We start from the raw sequence: 13,884 nt of genomic DNA, 5'->3' as shown, positions 1-13,884 counted from the left end.
ATTCACGCATCCCCAGCATCCAGCATTCTTAAGTGGCTCGTACTTACTTGGAAACCTTGAGATGTTAATAAGAGTACATTCTTATTAATTTTGACACTAAGTAAGACATCACATAGCCCACGAGCATTAAAAAGCTTACCCTAAAGCCTGACGAAATAAAATTTTTAAATAAAAATTGCCGATGAAACAGGATTGCTGACACATCTGCTATTAGTATGATCGAATTCATCAAAATGCAAGCAAAAATTAACGTATAGTTCAGTCTCAGCTACTAAAACTTACCCATATCAGGCGCTAAAGTATTTGAGAAATTATTTGGGATGAGTAAAAGTCTCTAGGTCACTGCAGTAAATGTATCAACCTATTAAAAATATGAAAGTCCTGCCAAATCACCAGCATAAACACTTGTAAAATAAAACATGGTATCTCTTAGATCACACCTCCGATTTTATACTTACTTTGCATGAAGTTACCACCACAAGAAATTTTAAAGAGGCAGGAAAGAAAAAACCCACAGAAATACAATACATATATTATGTATTTTCTATTGTCAACCACAATAATATTTCCAATTTTCTCTTCTATCCCACATCTAATTTAGCGAAACAATTACTCTTATTCTATTTCGAATAAAAAATTATTTAAAAGAGGACTGGTCGATACATAAAAACTATCTTCAATACTTTCTCCGATGAACGTCCACTATCACAGCATCAACTTGCACAAATCAAATCCACATCCACAAATACGTCACTTCTGCCACAATGTCTGTCTTCTTGGCGACAGGTAACAGTGAAGCAATGGTATCTTCCTCCAATCGGCACCTTCAATTCAGCAAGAATTTTCTCCTCGTCTTCTCGTCCTAGGCCACAGATTATTTTCTGATATCACAAGGTGCGATGTGAAGCTCACACACCTAAAATTAATAAATAATAAAATACCATGTAACTTATTAGGTCAAATCATTTCCAATTTTTGGTATTTCTGCATGAGAAATCAAATAACTAGGCTCGTAAATATAGTAAATATTTGTATGCCTGATATTTTTATTGTTTTTAACTATAGCATAAGATAATTTGAAATGATGAAAGCCGACGTGTAATACACCATAGGCCATAAGCTAAGAAGCAATATTCGATCCAATAAACTTGGCAGCTTATTCCTAGTTTTTCCTTTAACCACACGTTTACCGAATGAATTAATACAAAAAAGACAACTAAAATGCAAGAATTTTCAAAAGAATTGCTGCTACAATATTTTGAATCACCATTTTTAGTACTGAATAGTACTACAGTACTTCAGTACTGAATAGTTCGGGATGTTGATGCATCAACATCCCGAAGCCACTTCTAACTTAAAATTACATCCAAATAATTACAGCGAGAAAGAGTACATACCTCAGTTTTTCGTAGGGGTGAAATGTTTTCTTCTTATCGCCCAAATGCACTTCTTCTTCAACTCAGGATCTTTTGGAAAGCTAAAAACTTGAACCATGTCCCGGAGTTTCCATTACATCCCGACAATACACACACGAAAGGCATTTTTAACAAAAATATCTCACTAACACGTTTCTGAAGCCCAGTGAATGAAATTAAAGAATAAGGGAAACTTCACCATTACCAGACACTCTATTTTTCACAAACTTAACCACAAAAATCCCTGAAATGTGGTGAGACGTGACTTAAACGATGCGATCTCCAACAGCTTGTGCTGGCTTGTGCCAGCTTGTGAAGGCATGTGATCTTTCTAGGATGATATGGCACGATGGCACCACCCGCGAAAGAAAATAGTCCCAGACCGAATACAGTTTTATCGATGAGATACAATTTTATCGATGCATATGAATTTGCCAGTCCTCTTGCATCTTTTTTCGTCATTAAAGGAAATAAAGAAACAAAACCTTTTTAGTAACTTCCTAAGCGCGATTTTTGTATCTTGATGGTCCACCCTCGTATTCAGGTACGAAAACTTCCTGTGCCGTCTGGGTTACAGTTGCTCCGTGACAGTGAAAGAGTACACCTCGCAAACAATTACAATTCCGACCTGGTAGCTGAGATGGTAGCCTTTCTTAAGCCTTTTAAGGAAGCTACAGATGATCTTGAAGGAGAGGCTGAACCTACGCTACCGCTGGCAGTACCCTGGATTTTTCGTCTAAGAAGCCATTGTGGCGTCTCTGTTGACGAAAGTGAGGTAGGAGTTCAATTCTCCCCTTTCGTTCATTCGACTATTTATTTAAGACTCAATTCCAATGAATAATGCAAGTTTAGCCGCTATGTCGACTGAAGCACACGATCGAGTCATCTAGCCGTGTGGATGGCGAATGTTAATACTTCTTGTTTCCTAAACATGTATTTGACTTTTTGTTTTTCTTTCAATAGACACTTAAGAAAATCAAGATAAGGGCAGCCTCATTTCTCGATGAGAAAGTTATGTCTCAGCTGGAAAGGCGACATTATATGGCACTATTTTTAAATCCAAATTATAAAGACCTCCTCCGTTTAAAATCTGAAGAGTGACAATGCGTGTATGACAACGCTCGAATAATGTGCCAGGAAGTAAATGGTAATGTATCACTACAAAAAATAAAGATTTTTTCTTAATTACTGGCTGCAATTTATAGTAGTAGCACGATGATTTAATTTAACATTTATCCTTATAGTGACAGAAATCACAGAAGAAAGTGATTTATCTCAAACTTGTCATAGTCCACCTATGAAAAAGAGGTTTTCAGAATGGTTGCAAAGGCCTGAAATACCACAAACCACTGACGAAGTGACGCGTTACATTGAGCGAAGCGTTCCGGAATATGTGCAGAAGGTTTTGCATTGGTGGAGTATCCATCGGCATTCTTTTCCGCGGCTATCGAAGGTCGCTCGGCGGATAATGAATATTCCTGCCAGTAGTGCAACCAGCGAAAGATGCTTCTCTCGTGCAGGCCTTGTAATAACTGACCGTCGATCACGTATTGACCCAGACCATGTGAATGACATTTTGTTTATTAATTATAATGCAAAAAGAAATTGAAATACAACGTAATGATGGTAAATGAAAACCACATCAAGTTATTGTTCTTTTATTTCGCGTACTATTCTTATAAATTCCACTAATACGAACTTATGTTATACATCAATTGCAGTTGAAAATTTCCGTCTTACAATTCTCTGAGCGAAAAGAATATTAGCACTCCATGTTATGGATGAAATTCTGGAATAAATCTCTCTTCTTATACCCTAGATCAGCGGTTCCCAAACTTTTCTTTCTGCGACCCATTTTAGCCCATACGTTTTAGCCGCGACCCCCTAAAAATGGTTGTCTATGTTTAAGTACATAGTTCACTTTATTATTCGTATACATCTCGCGACCCCTTTCCGAACGGCCCGCGACCCCCCTGGGGGTCGCGACCTCCACTTTGGGAACCGCTGCCCTAGATTATACAATTATAATTAATTATACTTGCTATGCATTTATTTTACTGTTCACCAGTGGTGGATTCGCACCCCAGAATGAGACCAAGAACCCACTGTGAGAGAGATAAATATGCATTCCCTGCATGAAAGCAAGTAGCCCACTGCGTATGTGCTATCCGCCAAATTGCCGGGAGCGACGAGAGCTCAATATATCCCGCTCGCTCCCGAGACCGCAATCCGGGATTGTTCGCTCCCGGGAGTGAGACTACCAGTTTGACTCCCGAGAGCGAGACTCGAGCGGAACGGCTTTTGCGCGCCTCTACTTAAAGCACACTGTATTTTTTGTCTTTCACAGAAAGAATACAGGAGCTCTGCCGGTGGTGATCATGTGAACTAGCAGGAAGGTTGATGGCCTTTTTGGGTCGTTCTGAGGTCAAGGACCCTGTTCATAGCTTCACTCTCAAATTCGTAAGGTTCAATGATCTTTTTTGTAGTGGACTCTGTTTCGGAAACAACTTCATAATTCTAGTGTCAACGAAATTTTTAAGTTGGTGTAAGTCAATGACATTGTCTGTAGTTTAAGTCTAACTCATAAGGTTCAATGACTGTTTTGTGAGTGAAGAGGTCAATGACCCTGTCCGCCGTTTTTCACTACCCTGTAAGGTTTGATGACGTTTTTGGGAATGATGAGGTGAATGACCTTCTTGGTAGAAGAGAGGTCACTGGGCCTCCTTTAGGGGTAGAGAGGTCAATGACCTTGTCGAAAGTTTCACCCAAACCCATACAAGGCATACACAGGATCAAAACTGGGTAGGTGGGGGACAAGCTAACCAACCATTTAAGGAAACTCGAACAGCTCTTTATTAGTTTTTAAAATTGTTTGCTTGAAAAAATATTATTCTCCTTAAAGACATTTGTGATTTTTGCTTCTAGGGAGGCAGCTTCCCCCTCCTGGCCCTCGCTGGGTACGCCCATGAACCTTTATACGTTATATAACGTTAATACATCTTTTTGGGAGAGATAAGGTCAATGAACACTTCTGTAGTTTCAAACGAAACCGTAGATATAATTCAATGCCTTTTGTATCACTTCTGAATCACCATTTAGCAACCTTCTTCCTGAGCAACGAAATCGAGTTTATAATTAGAATTTTGGCTTCTGACTTTTCACTTAGCATTTTTCTTCATTTTCACTAAAATTGAGTTTATAGCAAGAATTTTCCTTTCTTTATTCTAATTCCCCATTTTTATTCCTCCTTCTTAAATTCAAGATATTAAAACTTCGGTATTGTCTACACGATCCTTTCTTCTATTTTTGCACAGAAATAGAGTTCATTAAATAAAAAATATTTCCATATTGCATTTTCCTTCATGTGCACGTAAATCGAGTTTATGACAAGAATCTTCACTTCTGGAATGTCTCTTTGCATTAAGAAAGAAGAACTTTGTACTTTCACATTAATATTTAATCACGACCATGGTTTCAACGTTAGACGTCATCATCAGGTGACCTCTACAGAGGTCCATCACATCCTTTTATACCAGGCTAGGAGGGGGAGGGAGGAAGGTAATTAGGTTGAAAGGATTGGTTAACAGAGAAGAGGGAGGGGGGAAAAAAACCTTGGTCATGTGGTATGGAAGAAGTTAGGGGGAGGAGGCTCCCTTATGGGGGGCACGGCAAGTGGAGGGGGGGGGGGGGTTCAGGTGAGAGAGAGAGAGAGGCCGAAGAGTTCGTCATGTCATTAGCCCAGGAATTTAGGAGTGGGAGGCTTAAAAGAGGGGAATGGTAGTCATACAAAAATTCGTTTACAATGTTGTCATTGGAACGTACGTGCTGCAAAATTTCCATTTGTTCCAAAGCGTCTAATCTAGGTCCTTTAGGTTCATAATGAAGCACTTCAAACACAAAATCACTTTGATGATTGTTATCTAACAAATGTATAGCAAATTGTGAAGTAGTCTTTTTATTTCTCTGGCAGGCTTGATGTTCTTTTACCCGCTCTTGAAATTGTCGCCCCGTTTGCCCAACATACACCGCGTTGCATTCACATTTTAGTCTATACACCCCACTCCTTTCTTCTCTTGGGATGGGATCTTTGGTGAGGGAAAGAATGTTCCTGAGGTTGGATTTATTGTAAAACGCAACTTTAATTTTATCCTTGGGCACCTTTTTGTATATCTTCGGCCCAATGTCCTTTAAAAAAAGGATTCTACGCCACTTGGCCGTGGATTCTTGTCGCGTTCGGGATCCATAAATTTCTCCCACTGCTTGTTTTGTCATTAGCCCAGGAATTTAGGAGTGGGAGGCTTAAAAGAGGGGAATGGTAGTCATACAAAAATTCGTTTACAATGTTGTCATTGGAACGTACGTGCTGCAAAATTTCCATTTGTTCCAAAGCGTCTAATCTAGGTCCTTTAGGTTCATAATGAAGCACTTCAAACACAAAATCACTTTGATGATTGTTATCTAACAAATGTATAGCAAATTGTGAAGTAGTCTTTTTATTTCTCTGGCAGGCTTGATGTTCTTTTACCCGCTCTTGAAATTGTCGCCCCGTTTGCCCAACATACACCGCGTTGCATTCACATTTTAGTCTATACACCCCACTCCTTTCTTCTCTTGGGATGGGATCTTTGGTGAGGGAAAGAATGTTCCTGAGGTTGGATTTATTGTAAAACGCAACTTTAATTTTATCCTTGGGCACCTTTTTGTATATCTTCGGCCCAATGTCCTTTAAAAAAAGGATTCTACGCCACTTGGCCGTGGATCCCGGCCGTGACGCCGGGCCGTGGCTTGGCCTCTCTCTCTCTCTCACCTGAACCCCCCCCCCCCCTCCACTTGCCGTGCCCCCCATAAGGGAGCCTCCTCCCCCTAACTTCTTCCATACCACATGACCAAGGTTTTTTTCCCCCCTCCCTCTTCTCTGTTAACCAATCCTTTCAACCTAATTACCTTCCTCCCTCCCCCTCCTAGCCTGGTATAAAAGGATGTGATGGACCTCTGTAGAGGTCACCTGATGATGACGTCTAACGTTGAAACCATGGTCGTGATTAAATATTAATGTGAAAGTACAAAGTTCTTCTTTCTTAATTTAATTATGAATCGCTTTCACCAAGTTACGCCTCAAACAATTAATTTTGTCTCTTTGCATTTTTCTGCCCATGACTAAAATCGAATTTATAAAAATAACTTTTACTTCTTTTTTGCCATTTCCCATTTTACGTCCTACCCCTAAAAATCGAGCCAAATTAAATTTACTTCTGTGATGCTTCTTCGCTTTTTTCTACCCAAGGACTAAAATGGAGTTTACAACAAAAATTGAAGGAAATGTAAAAAAAATGATAACTTTTTATTTAACATTTTTCTGCCTGCTGCGCACTTTTAAAATTGAGTAGAAACCAGCATTTTTCTAAATTTAAAGAGAGGAAAATTAAGTTCTTAAAATGGATAATGATTTTTGTGATAATAATTCGCATTTTTTTGGATTCCGACTAAAATCCAGTTTACAAAAAAATCATTTCTATATTATTATTTCACATTTATGTACCTTCGCATTGAAATTTAGCAATGAAAAGGATATTCACTTCTGTAAAGTCATTTTGCATTTTTCTTCTTTTGCAATGAAATAAAATTTGTAGCAGGAATATTAACTTCTAATATTATATTATTTAGTTAGCTAATATTACATTATAGTATTATAATTTCATTTTGTATTTTATACCGAGGCAGTTAATCGAGTTCAAAAAAAGAATTATCACTTCTGTAATGTCGTGTCCCATATTTCTTTCGGCACACTAAATTCGCGTTTAGAAAGGCAATTTTAACCTTTGGTCATTATTTCACACTAATCTTCCTTCACATTAAAATCATATTTAAAAAATGAATCATCGTTATTGTACGTGGTGTGCACAGTAGTAATTCATACTTTATTGTCATCATCATTCAGTCTTCACATTGGAATCCGAGGTGATAGTTATTATTATTATTATTAAAATATTTAGTTACAAGTCGACCATGAAGTCGGGTGGTAACATAGATTTAGGAAGTGCATTAAGACACAATAATATACATAACCCAAAATACAAAGTAGAAAACAAATTTTAAAAAGCCCTCAAAATACCATTTTTCACACTCACAATACATGTCCTCAAAGCACCAAATTTTTCACCAAATATTTCACACAATGAATGTCCACATAGCACCAAATCTTCATCTTATGATCTCGTGATTTCAGTGCGATGGGGTGAAAACACTGATAGAGAAGTGAAAATTCATGTCTTTCAAAAAAAATTCCAGTGCACGAGAGGACAATGCGAAATGATGATACGAAAGTGGAAATTCTTACAATCATCTCGAGGACTGGAAAGTGCAAAACGATTAAAAGGAATTAATGAAAAATCTTGTTAGAAACAAGATTCTTGTGCGCAGTAGGGAAGTATACTAAATTTTGATACTGAAGTGAAAATTCTTGTTATAAACGTGATTTCAGGACGCACGAAGGAAATGCAAAATGATGATACAGAAGCGATCTATTTTTTGTTAAATCTTGATTTTAGTGCACAGAAAGAAGTATGCGTAATGCGTACGTACGTATACGTAATGTATGCGTACGTAAGTATGCGTAATGCGTACGTACTTCCTATACGTACGCTGTACGTACGTATAGGAAGAATAAAGCTGAAACATATAAGACAAAAATGAATATTCTTGTTAAAAATTCGATTTTTGTGCAAAGGAAGATAGATGCAAAATGAAAATACAGAATGAATTTTCTTTTGTTATGGGATCGATGTATTTGCGGAAGTAGAAAAATGCAGAATGCAAATAAAGAAGGTAAAATTTCTGATATAAACTCATTTGAATGCGAAAGCAAATAAAATGCTAAATGTCAATACTTATTATTTCGAATTTTTCTCTCTGTGCATTGAAATTGAGAATATAACAATTTTCACTTAAATGTCCTGGCAAAAATTTCCACTTCTATACTCTCATTATGCATTTTTTTCATTCACTCTAATATCCAGTTTGAGAAATAATTTGCTTTTATTATTTATAATTGTTATATCAAATTTGTCTTCCGTCATATTGGAATATTTCAAATTTATAACAGGAATATTAACTTCTGCATAACAATTTTGCATTTTTTTACTTGAGCACTGAAGTTGAGTTTATGAATGGTATTTTCACTTTTGTATCATCATTTCTCATTTTCCTACCTGCGTACCAAAATGTAGTTTATTACAAGATTTTTCACTTCTGCAGCGCAACAAAATCTATTTTTAAACAAGAATTATCACTAATGTAAGTTATATCGCATATTTATGACTACACATTAAAATCGAGTTTATTACAAGAATGTTTGCTTTTGTATTATAACTCCGCATTTAACTATACCCACAAAAAATCTATTTTACAACAAGAACAAATTCTTAAGATAATCCGGCCAGGTTCTTGACGAGTGTTTTTGTGCTTGTGTGTTTTCTATTCATCAATGGAATATGTGAAATTTTGTGACAAAAATATAATATTTAGTCTGGGTTGCAGAGATGATTGACTTAGTTCTTTACTACGTACCAAAGTGTAACAATAACTATTAGTGCTGCTAGTTTTGTATTAAAAAAAAATATTTGTTTTTGTCAATGCCGGTATGAAGTAATCTTACGGTCATTTACAACAATAAAGACAATTACGTTTTTGACTAGAATCTGCATATCCGGATACATATTAGTGGACGAAACTCCGCTTTTCATTGCTTTATTTGTGTGTTGTTCATGAGAAGAATGACTATTATATTTCGAAGTAGTGTGAATGCTTAATTTTAGGATGCAATTAAAATCTCGACGAGTCGCTATTGCGACTGATCTTTTCCTTGACTCATTCCGAATTTTTAATTCCAGTTTTGTTTGAAGAGGATTACATTCCTAGGGCTGGTTAAAACGGAAAAATACATCAACACCGAACTTTTGTCGTGGCCCAGTGCTTATACTGCTGTCTGCTCCTGTGTACTTGAAGTTTCAACATCTTTGGCCGAATATTTACTTGTGGTACGTATTCGAGCTTAGTAACTAATTGTAAAATATGGAAATATATAATTAATTAGGTTTTTCTGAAATGGCTTCAGTGATTATCAAAGAGGACGGTACCATTCATGCCTAATTATTGAGAGTTATTAAAAAAATATGGCTATGGATAACTAGGAGTTTTTGATTATTTCTTCGTACACCATTTCAATTTCAATGCGTTATTGTCAGTGTCTATATTATTCATGTACATTTCTCTAGAACTTATTGTTTTACTTTTATATTTACTTTTATTAAGCCTGTGCGTTTAATTGTGCTTTTATAAATCTTATAAAAATAGTGATTGTTAAGAGTGGAGTGGAAGCTTATTGTTAATGTGTAGATATAACTTATTCAAGACCTGATGCGGTATTGTGTGAAAATAATACGGTTTTAATGATATCTTGGAGATATCATGATTTCTGTTGCAATAAAAACTTCTTTAAATGCATTTCTTAGTGATATGTTGCGATAAACCGAGGATATTGTACTCCTAAATCCATTTATGGTGTTTATCCTAAGCCGTAGGGGGACTTTCTGCCATTTCCTTTTGCGTTGATTCTATATTCTAGTGATTAGTAATGTTTACCATTGGAATAAATTAATAAATTTGATTTGCATTATCACTTGCATGTTGCTGCTGCTGTTCAAGCAGGTTCCAAGGGTGTCATGTGGCGAGGGAGCAACATAGGAAGAACTAGTGCACGATGCTAAAATTACTGATTGGGCAAGTTCTACATTTTACACGAAATACCCTGACATTGAACGTTCAACTACCCTTTCTCACCAGTATGTATGAATAGGGTACCACATTGCCATTTATTTGTTTCTTAAGGGTTGAGGTTAGTGTCTGTAGCTTTGAATATATTTGTTGAAGGTAATTCATTAGAGTTCCTACAGGAAAATGGTGCACTGCAAAGTAAAAGCCAAACACCTCATAATGAAAGTGGCATATAAATATTAGACGCATTGGTTCTCTTTGAGTTCGAACTTAACTTTAATTGTAGCATAAGCTTTACTTTTTTTATACATCACTGATTGGCTGAATTTTTATCATTTTAAGATTGGCGTCATTCTTTTCCAAAGATATTATGGCTTCATCGATAAACATGCAGAAGATAATTCATATTTAAATGTAATTTTTGGGTTTCTTGTTTAGTTTTCGTATTTGTTGTATAGAACACCAAAGAATCATTTTGTCTTCAGTAGAATACATTATAAGGGCCTACTATACTGTATGGTTGAAGTACAACAGAGTGTTTTAAGCATGCTGTAGAGTTGTAATTCTTACTTTCAATTTTCTACTTCAGCATATGGTTAAAATAATTTTGCAATAGGTCATTGCAACATGGTTGAATCTTTTAATCAATGATATTGTAAACCACATACTATGAAGCCACTGCTTTTTATCCTTCAGTCAAGTTTTAAAGTTCCAGTTACGAAGTACCCCCTTATTTTTGCAGAGGAAATTAGTATGTATGAAATGTTATTATGTTCATGAAATTAACTAGGAATATGCTTTGGGAAGGATAGGATGGCCTGGGGTGGCACCCCCCCTCCCCCCATCAGACAACGAATCAGTCCAAGAAAATTTTTGAAGAATAACATTCCTGGAAATACATTTGAAATCATTTTGGCACTAAAGATTTAACTTTTAGTCGATGCAGTTCAATATATAAAATAATTATAAATAATTTTTTTATTTCTCTGAGGCTTTGGGGAGGGATCTTTCCCTTCCTCCCCCCGTAGTTATGCCACTGAGTAACAGTGTTGTGGAATGTTAATGTCATATTATTCCTTTTTATAATTTTGTATGCTGACAGGAAGATTGCCATCTTGGTAATAGAATTAATTTCCCGAAAGTTGTCTGCCAATTGAAATTTAATTTATTAATTTCCTATTGCTCAAACCATGAAATATGATATAGAAACTTAAGTGATTGCAAGTTTAATAAACATTAACACATTATAGAACTTTATCATGACTGTTGATTGTGAGAATTTGATGTATCACTGAGATGCTGTTCATTAAAATTACTTGTGAATTAATGCTTTTGGTGTAGTTAACGAAATTTTATTTATATTTTTAATTACAGGTTCATATACTCGAGTAATCAATGTCATTGGTGGTAAAGGAACATAGCAACATTGAGAAGAATGCAAGATGTGTGGCAGCTGTCATCACCTATTCATCATTCTCTCCAACTAATTTGAATCCATTTTAATAGAAATGTTACATCTTGTGCACTTAACATTTATTTTTTATTTTGCATTATGTAAATAATCTTAGTTTCAATGGAATTGTTAAATCATTCTGGAAATCTTAAAATGTAACATTTGTGGTGTGTGTACATTATAGACTTTGGAAAAATGTGATTTTTTTCTTTTATATACCTCCTTTGATGATATCTTTTATGATCTGCAACTCTCGTGAAAAGTACATAAACTGCATGACAGCTTGTGACTTATTTAGTTTTTCTTGTCTAATTTTGAGGTAGGATAATATTTCCGATTTTTCGGCACTAAGAATTGACCAGACTTGTCCTTAAATTCCTCGTATAATATCCATTGCGCTGTTTTCATGGAAGTTAACTCAGATAGTACATGCGAAATCTCTTCCGATCTGAAGATAACAATTCTCTCTCAGCTGATATTGTAGTTTTCAAAATCTGAAATTATTCCTTTGACGAGAACAAAACGCTATATAGTAGCCCTGGGAGCAGTAATTGTACTTTTGGAAACAATTTACCCTGTTTCAGACATAAATATGAGAGTTTCATATCTAGAAAAACATCCTGTGAAAAGAATCAAAACTTAACTGAAGCGCGAATATTTGTTATTTTTCACGATTTAAAATTTACAAATTGATAGTAAAGTGTTCCTAGTACCTCAAGACTGAATATATTATAATTACCGAAAATGCGACAGGAATCGCGTATTTATGAAAAAACTGGCATTATATCACTTTCCCCCATAAGACTCTATAGAGACGGAAGAACTAAAATGGCGGACGTCTCAATTCCCATAGTGGAAGTGTATGGAACGACTCGACCCTATGAGGGAGTAGTGTAGAGAACTGCCATCCAGAGGACTCTGCGCAACGCCGAACCGCCGAACTGTGAAGGCCCCCGTACCAAGGGGATACCCATAAGGATAATGCGTATAGGTTTTGATACACCAGTGCCATCTATGCCAGTGGTCCAATGCTGCCGCGAAGTTTGAATGCACATCTCGGCGCGTGTTTCAATTTTTTTTACGCGTCACGATAGAGCGTGCTATTCAGGCCTAATAATGATACTGCAATTGCGAGAAACTTAAAAGCAGTGAATGTAGGAAAATCTTCCTGAAGAACTTCCCCAGGTTACTAAAGCAGTAACCATAATACAAGATTAATGTACAAAGTCAACTGGCGATCTGGTGGTTGGTAAGAATAATGATCTCGGAAACTTACTTCAGTGGACATTAGTATTTATTGATACAATAACTGGCAAAAGAAATACAACAATAACAATTTCAATATGACATACTAGAGATGAAATCTGAGAAAGTTAACCATTCTACAAGCACATGAGATGCACAAGCAACAAATATCAATGACAACATGAGATGAGCAGCCTTTGCGTAATAGGAGAAAGATTCCATTACTTAAGTAAACACTCCACAGTTATAGACAAAGAGGGTGACCCAATTTTCCTTGAGGTAGATGTATCTTGCAATAGCTCTGGTACAGGGAAAACAATGCTAATCCTGAAACCATAGACCATAACAATACTTCACTAGAAATAAGCATGCAAGTTTGGATATCATTTCATGGAAGATAATTATTTAATTATGAAAGGAGGACATTATTTCGTAGGAAGTTGTTCATGATGAGTACCCATTAAGATATGCAACATATCTTGGCAGAGGAGTCTTAAAATGAAAGGTTCTTATAAGTTAATATCAATCACTTATACGAAAGAAAGTATTCCAAAAGTAGAAAACGAGAAAAGTGAAGAATATTTTATACCAATGTAGTAGAAAATAAGTTCTTACTTCAAAATGAAAGAGATTAAAGTTTTAAGAAATGTAAACATCGTAGAACACTTAATGAATAATGCTCAATTAATGACAATTAAACAGTTGAAAGGACAGAGTTGAAATAGCAAATTACATACATAACCAACAAAATGATTAGCATTAAACAAACGAAAGCATAGCACTAGCGATAAATGAGTAGTTTGAACACTAGAAAAACTGCTAGTACAATGAAAAACATATTGAAATATAAGGAATACAAGACACCATAAAATTTTGAAAACATGAGAAAAGGTTAGCTAATCACAGGTTGAAATCAAAATGGAATAATGAAGGAAACAGAATTACTCACATTTTCATCACCAAATACATTTCATACCCATGCAATTTTGCAATAACCAA

Source organism: Ischnura elegans, chromosome 9 (genome assembly GCF_921293095.1).
Source record: "Ischnura elegans chromosome 9, ioIscEleg1.1, whole genome shotgun sequence".
Lineage (NCBI taxonomy): Eukaryota > Metazoa > Arthropoda > Insecta > Odonata > Coenagrionidae > Ischnura > Ischnura elegans.
The sequence above is the reverse complement of the archived record's forward strand: the minus strand, read 5'-3'. Positions refer to the sequence as shown.